Source organism: Poromitra crassiceps (genome assembly GCF_964638095.1).
Source record: "Poromitra crassiceps genome assembly, chromosome: 18".
Taxonomy (NCBI): Eukaryota; Metazoa; Chordata; class Actinopteri; order Beryciformes; family Melamphaidae; genus Poromitra; species Poromitra crassiceps.
This window is the reverse complement of record NC_139636.1, coordinates 6,829,645-6,837,285: the sequence shown is the minus strand read 5'-3', so window position 1 is coordinate 6,837,285 and position 7,641 is coordinate 6,829,645.

Genomic DNA, 7,641 nt, shown 5'->3' with positions numbered 1-7,641 from the left:
TTTTTTTTTTTTTTTCCAAAATCAGACTTGACACCAGAGAGGCTGAATACCGCACTGAGTCAATGCGGTCTTAGCCTCTCTGGTGTCAACACTCTGTCTGATTTTGGATTTTTTTTTTTTTTTCCAAAATCAGACTTGACACCAGAGAGGCTGAATACCGCACTGAGTCAATGCGGTCTTAGCCTCTCTGGTGTCAACACTCTGTCTGATTTTGGATTTTTTTTTTTTTTTTTCAAAAATCAGACTTGACACCAGAGAGGCTGAATACCGCACTGAGTCAATGCGGTCTTAGCCTCTCTGGTCTCAACACTCTGTCTGATTTTGGATTTTTTTTTTTTTTTTTTCCAAAATCAGACTTGACACCAGAGAGGCTGAATACCGCACTGAGTCAATGCGCTCTTAGCCTCTCTGGTGTCAACACTGTCTGATTTTGGATTTTTTTTTTTTTTTCCAAAATCAGACTTGACACCAGAGAGGCTGCATACCGCACTGAGTCAATGCGCTCTTAGCCTCTCTGGTCTCAACACTCTGTCTGATTTTGGATTTTTTTTTTTTTTTCCAAAATCAGACTTGACACCAGAGAGGCTGAATACCGCACTGAGTCAATGCGGTCTTAGCCTCTCTGGTGTCAACACTCTGTCTGATTTGGGATTTTTTTTTTTTTTTCCAAAATCAGACTTGACACCAGAGAGGCTGAATACCGCACTGAGTCAATGCGGTCTTAGCCTCTCTGGTGTCAACACTCTGTCTGATTTTGGATTTTTTTTTTTTTTTTCAAAAATCAGACTTGACACCAGAGAGGCTGAATACCGCACTGAGTCAATGCGGTCTTAGCCTCTCTGGTCTCAACACTCTGTCTGATTTTGGATTTTTTTTTTTTTTTTTTCCAAAATCAGACTTGACACCAGAGAGGCTGAATACCGCACTGAGTCAATGCGCTCTTAGCCTCTCTGGTGTCAACACTGTCTGATTTTGGATTTTTTTTTTTTTTTCCAAAATCAGACTTGACACCAGAGAGGCTGAATACCGCACTGAGTCAATGCGGTCTTAGCCTCTCTGGTCTCAACACTCTTTCTGATTTTGGATTTTTTTTTTTTTTTTTCCAAAATCAGACTTGACACCAGAGAGGCTGAATACCGCACTGAGTCAATGCGGTCTTAGCCTCTCTGGTCTCAACACTCTGTCTGATTTTGGATTTTTTTTTTTTTTTCAAAAATCAGACTTGACACCAGAGAGGCTGAATACCGCACTGAGTCAATGCGGTCTTAGCCTCTCTGGTCTCAACACTCTGTCTGATTTTGGATTTTTTTTTTTTTTTTCCAAAATCAGACTTGACACCAGAGAGGCTGCATACCGCACTGAGTCAATGCGCTCTTAGCCTCTCTGGTCTCAACACTCTGTCTGATTTTGGATTTTTTTTTTTTTTTCCAAAATCAGACTTGACACCAGAGAGGCTGAATACCGCACTGAGTCAATGCGGTCTTAGCCTCTCTGGTGTCAACACTCTGTCTGATTTTGGATTTTTTTTTTTTTCCAAAATCAGACTTGACACCAGAGAGGCTGAATACCGCACTGAGTCAATGCGGTCTTAGCCTCTCTGGTGTCAACACTCTGTCTGATTTTGGATTTTTTTTTTTTTTTCCAAAATCAGACTTGACACCAGAGAGGCTGAATACCGCACTGAGTCAATGCGGTCTTAGCCTCTCTGGTGTCAACACTCTGTCTGATTTTGGATTTTTTTTTTTTTTTTTTCCAAAATCAGACTTGACACCAGAGAGGCTGAATACCGCACTGAGTCAATGCGGTCTTAGCCTCTCTGGTCTCAACACTCTGTCTGATTTTGGATTTTTTTTTTTTTTTTTTTCCAAAATCAGACTTGACACCAGAGAGGCTGCATACCGCACTGAGTCAATGCGCTCTTAGCCTCTCTGGTCTCAACACTCTGTCTGATTTTGGATTTTTTTTTTTTTTTTCCAAAATCAGACTTGACACCAGAGAGGCTGAATACCGCACTGAGTCAATGCGGTCTTAGCCTCTCTGGTGTCAACACTCTGTCTGATTTTGGATTTTTTTTTTTTTTTTCCCAAAATCAGACTTGACACCAGAGAGGCTGCATACCGCACTGAGTCAATGCGCTCTTAGCCTCTCTGGTCTCAACACTCTGTCTGATTTTGGATTTTTTTTTTTTTTTCCAAAATCAGACTTGACACCAGAGAGGCTGAATACCGCACTGAGTCAATGCGGTCTTAGCCTCTCTGGTGTCAACACTCTGTCTGATTTTGGATTTTTTTTTTTTTTTCCAAAATCAGACTTGACACCAGAGAGGCTGAATACCGCACTGAGTCAATGCGGTCTTAGCCTCTCTGGTGTCAACACTCTGTCTGATTTTGGATTTTTTTTTTTTTTCCAAAATCAGACTTGACACCAGAGAGGCTGAATACCGCACTGAGTCAATGCGGTCTTAGCCTCTCTGGTCTCAACACTCTGTCTGATTTTGGATTTTTTTTTTTTTTTTTCCAAAATCAGACTTGACACCAGAGAGGCTGAATACCGCACTGAGTCAATGCGGTCTTAGCCTCTCTGGTGTCAACACTCTGTCTGATTTTGGATTTTTTTTTTTTTTTTTTTCCAAAATCAGACTTGACACCAGAGAGGCTGAATACCGCACTGAGTCAATGCGGTCTTAGCCTCTCTGGTGTCAACACTCTGTCTGATTTTGGATTTTTTTTTTTTTCCAAAATCAGACTTGACACCAGAGAGGCTGAATACCGCACTGAGTCAATGCGGTCTTAGCCTCTCTGGTCTCAACACTCTGTCTGATTTTGGATTTTATTTTTATTTTTTTCCAAAATCAGACTTGACACCAGAGAGGCTGAATACCGCACTGAGTCAATGCGGTCTTAGCCTCTCTGGTGTCAACACTCTGTCTGATTTTGGATTTTTTTTTTTTTTTTTTTTCCAAAATCAGACTTGACACCAGAGAGGCTGAATACCGCACTGAGTCAATGCGGTCTTAGCATCTCTGGTGTCAACACTCTGTCTGATTTTGGATTTTTTTTTTTTTTTCCAAAATCAGACTTGACACCAGAGAGGCTGAATACCGCACTGAGTCAATGCGGTCTTAGCCTCTCTGGTCTCAACACTCTGTCTGATTTTGGATTTTTTTTTTTTTTTTTTTCCAAAATCAGACTTGACACCAGAGAGGCTGCATACCGCACTGAGTCAATGCGCTCTTAGCCTCTCTGGTCTCAACACTCTGTCTGATTTTGGATTTTTTTTTTTTTTTCCCAAAATCAGACTTGACACCAGAGAGGCTGAATACCGCACTGAGTCAATGCAGTCTTAGCCTCTCTGGTGTCAACACTCTGTCTGATTTTGGATTTTTTTTTTTTTCCAAAATCAGACTTGACACCAGAGAGGCTGAATACCGCACTGAGTCAATGCGGTCTTAGCCTCTCTGGTGTCAACACTCTGTCTGATTTTGGATTTTTTTTTTTTTCCAAAATCAGACTTGACACCAGAGAGGCTGAATACCGCACTGAGTCAATGCGGTCTTAGCCTCTCTGGTGTCAACACTCTGTCTGATTTTGGATTTTTTTTTTTTTCCAAAATCAGACTTGACACCAGAGAGGCTGAATACCGCACTGAGTCAATGCGGTCTTAGCCTCTCTGGTGTCAACACTCTGTCTGATTTTGGATTTTTTTTTTTTTCCAAAATCAGACTTGACACCAGAGAGGCTGAATACCGCACTGAGTCAATGCGGTCTTAGCCTCTCTGGTGTCAACACTCTGTCTGATTTTGGATTTTTTTTTTTTTTTTTCCAAAATCAGACTTGACACCAGAGAGGCTGAATACCGCACTGAGTCAATGCGGTCTTAGCCTCTCTGGTCTCAACACTCTGTCTGATTTTGGATTTTTTTTTTTTTTTTTTCCAAAATCAGACTTGACACCAGAGAGGCTGCATACCGCACTGAGTCAATGCGCTCTTAGCCTCTCTGGTCTCAACACTCTGTCTGATTTTGGATTTTTTTTTTTTTTCCAAAATCAGACTTGACACCAGAGAGGCTGAATACCGCACTGAGTCAATGCGGTCTTAGCCTCTCTGGTGTCAACACTCTGTCTGATTTTGGATTTTTTTTTTTTTTTTTCAAAAATCAGACTTGACACCAGAGAGGCTGAATACCGCACTGAGTCAATGCGGTCTTAGCCTCTCTGGTCTCAACACTCTGTCTGATTTTGGATTTTTTTTTTTTTTTTTCCAAAATCAGACTTGACACCAGAGAGGCTGAATACCGCACTGAGTCAATGCGCTCTTAGCCTCTCTGGTGTCAACACTGTCTGATTTTGGATTTTTTTTTTTTTTTCCAAAATCAGACTTGACACCAGAGAGGCTGAATACCGCACTGAGTCAATGCGGTCTTAGCCTCTCTGGTCTCAACACTCTGTCTGATTTTGGATTTTTTTTTTTTTTTTCCAAAATCAGACTTGAAACCAGAGAGGCTGAATACCGCACTGAGTCAATGCGGTCTTAGCCTCTCTGGTGTCAACACTCTGTCTGATTTTGGATTTTTTTTTTTTTTTTTTCCAAAATCAGACTTGACACCAGAGAGGCTGAATACCGCACTGAGTCAATGCGGTCTTAGCCTCTCTGGTCTCAACACTCTGTCTGATTTTGGATTTTTTTTTTTTTTTTTTTCCAAAATCAGACTTGACACCAGAGAGGCTGCATACCGCACTGAGTCAATGCGCTCTTAGCCTCTCTGGTCTCAACACTCTGTCTGATTTTGGATTTTTTTTTTTTTTTTCCAAAATCAGACTTGACACCAGAGAGGCTGAATACCGCACTGAGTCAATGCGGTCTTAGCCTCTCTGGTGTCAACACTCTGTCTGATTTTGGATTTTTTTTTTTTTTTTCCCAAAATCAGACTTGACACCAGAGAGGCTGCATACCGCACTGAGTCAATGCGCTCTTAGCCTCTCTGGTCTCAACACTCTGTCTGATTTTGGATTTTTTTTTTTTTTTCCAAAATCAGACTTGACACCAGAGAGGCTGAATACCGCACTGAGTCAATGCGGTCTTAGCCTCTCTGGTGTCAACACTCTGTCTGATTTTGGATTTTTTTTTTTTTTTCCAAAATCAGACTTGACACCAGAGAGGCTGAATACCGCACTGAGTCAATGCGGTCTTAGCCTCTCTGGTGTCAACACTCTGTCTGATTTTGGATTTTTTTTTTTTTTCCAAAATCAGACTTGACACCAGAGAGGCTGAATACCGCACTGAGTCAATGCGGTCTTAGCCTCTCTGGTCTCAACACTCTGTCTGATTTTGGATTTTTTTTTTTTTTTTTCCAAAATCAGACTTGACACCAGAGAGGCTGAATACCGCACTGAGTCAATGCGGTCTTAGCCTCTCTGGTGTCAACACTCTGTCTGATTTTGGATTTTTTTTTTTTTTTTTTTTCCAAAATCAGACTTGACACCAGAGAGGCTGAATACCGCACTGAGTCAATGCGGTCTTAGCCTCTCTGGTGTCAACACTCTGTCTGATTTTGGATTTTTTTTTTTTTCCAAAATCAGACTTGACACCAGAGAGGCTGAATACCGCACTGAGTCAATGCGGTCTTAGCCTCTCTGGTCTCAACACTCTGTCTGATTTTGGATTTTATTTTTATTTTTTTCCAAAATCAGACTTGACACCAGAGAGGCTGAATACCGCACTGAGTCAATGCGGTCTTAGCCTCTCTGGTGTCAACACTCTGTCTGATTTTGGATTTTTTTTTTTTTTTTTTTTCCAAAATCAGACTTGACACCAGAGAGGCTGAATACCGCACTGAGTCAATGCGGTCTTAGCCTCTCTGGTGTCAACACTCTGTCTGATTTTGGATTTTTTTTTTTTTTTCCAAAATCAGACTTGACACCAGAGAGGCTGAATACCGCACTGAGTCAATGCGGTCTTAGCCTCTCTGGTCTCAACACTCTGTCTGATTTTGGATTTTTTTTTTTTTTTTTTTCCAAAATCAGACTTGACACCAGAGAGGCTGCATACCGCACTGAGTCAATGCGCTCTTAGCCTCTCTGGTCTCAACACTCTGTCTGATTTTGGATTTTTTTTTTTTTTTTCCAAAATCAGACTTGACACCAGAGAGGCTGAATACCGCACTGAGTCAATGCAGTCTTAGCCTCTCTGGTGTCAACACTCTGTCTGATTTTGGATTTTTTTTTTTTTCCAAAATCAGACTTGACACCAGAGAGGCTGAATACCGCACTGAGTCAATGCGGTCTTAGCCTCTCTGGTGTCAACACTCTGTCTGATTTTGGATTTTTTTTTTTTTTCCAAAATCAGACTTGACACCAGAGAGGCTGAATACCGCACTGAGTCAATGCGGTCTTAGCCTCTCTGGTCTCAACACTCTGTCTGATTTTGGATTTTTTTTTTTTTTTTTTCAAAAATCAGACTTGACACCAGAGAGGCTGAATACCGCACTGAGTCAATGCGCTCTTAGCCTCTCTGGTGTCAACACTGTCTGATTTTGGATTTTTTTTTTTTTTTCCAAAATCAGACTTGACACCAGAGAGGCTGAATACCGCACTGAGTCAATGCGGTCTTAGCCTCTCTGGTCTCAACACTCTGTCTGATTTTGGATTTTTTTTTTTTTTTTTTCCAAAATCAGACTTGACACCAGAGAGGCTGCATACCGCACTGAGTCAATGCGCTCTTAGCCTCTCTGGTCTCAACACTCTGTCTGATTTTGGATTTTTTTTTTTTTTCCAAAATCAGACTTGACACCAGAGAGGCTGAATACCGCACTGAGTCAATGCGGTCTTAGCCTCTCTGGTGTCAACACTCTGTCTGATTTTGGATTTTTTTTTTTTTTTTTCAAAAATCAGACTTGACACCAGAGAGGCTGAATACCGCACTGAGTCAATGCGGTCTTAGCCTCTCTGGTCTCAACACTCTGTCTGATTTTGGATTTTTTTTTTTTTTTTTCCAAAATCAGACTTGACACCAGAGAGGCTGAATACCGCACTGAGTCAATGCGCTCTTAGCCTCTCTGGTGTCAACACTGTCTGATTTTGGATTTTTTTTTTTTTTTTCCAAAATCAGACTTGACACCAGAGAGGCTGAATACCGCACTGAGTCAATGCGGTCTTAGCCTCTCTGGTCTCAACACTCTGTCTGATTTTGGATTTTTTTTTTTTTTTTTTTCCAAAATCAGACTTGAAACCAGAGAGGCTGAATACCGCACTGAGTCAATGCGGTCTTAGCCTCTCTGGTGTCAACACTCTGTCTGATTTTGGATTTTTTTTTTTTTTTCCAAAATCAGACTTGACACCAGAGAGGCTGAATACCGCACTGAGTCAATGCGGTCTTAGCCTCTCTGGTGCTCAACACTCTGTCTGATTTTGGATTTTTTTTTTTTTTTTTTCCAAAATCAGACTTGACACCAGAGAGGCTGCATACCGCACTGAGTCAATGCGCTCTTAGCCTCTCTGGTCTCAACACTCTGTCTGATTTTGGATTTTTTTTTTTTTTTTTCCAAAATCAGACTTGACACCAGAGAGGCTGAATACCGCACTGAGTCAATGCGGTCTTAGCCTCTCTGGTGTCAACACTCTGTCTGATTTTGGATTTTTTTTTT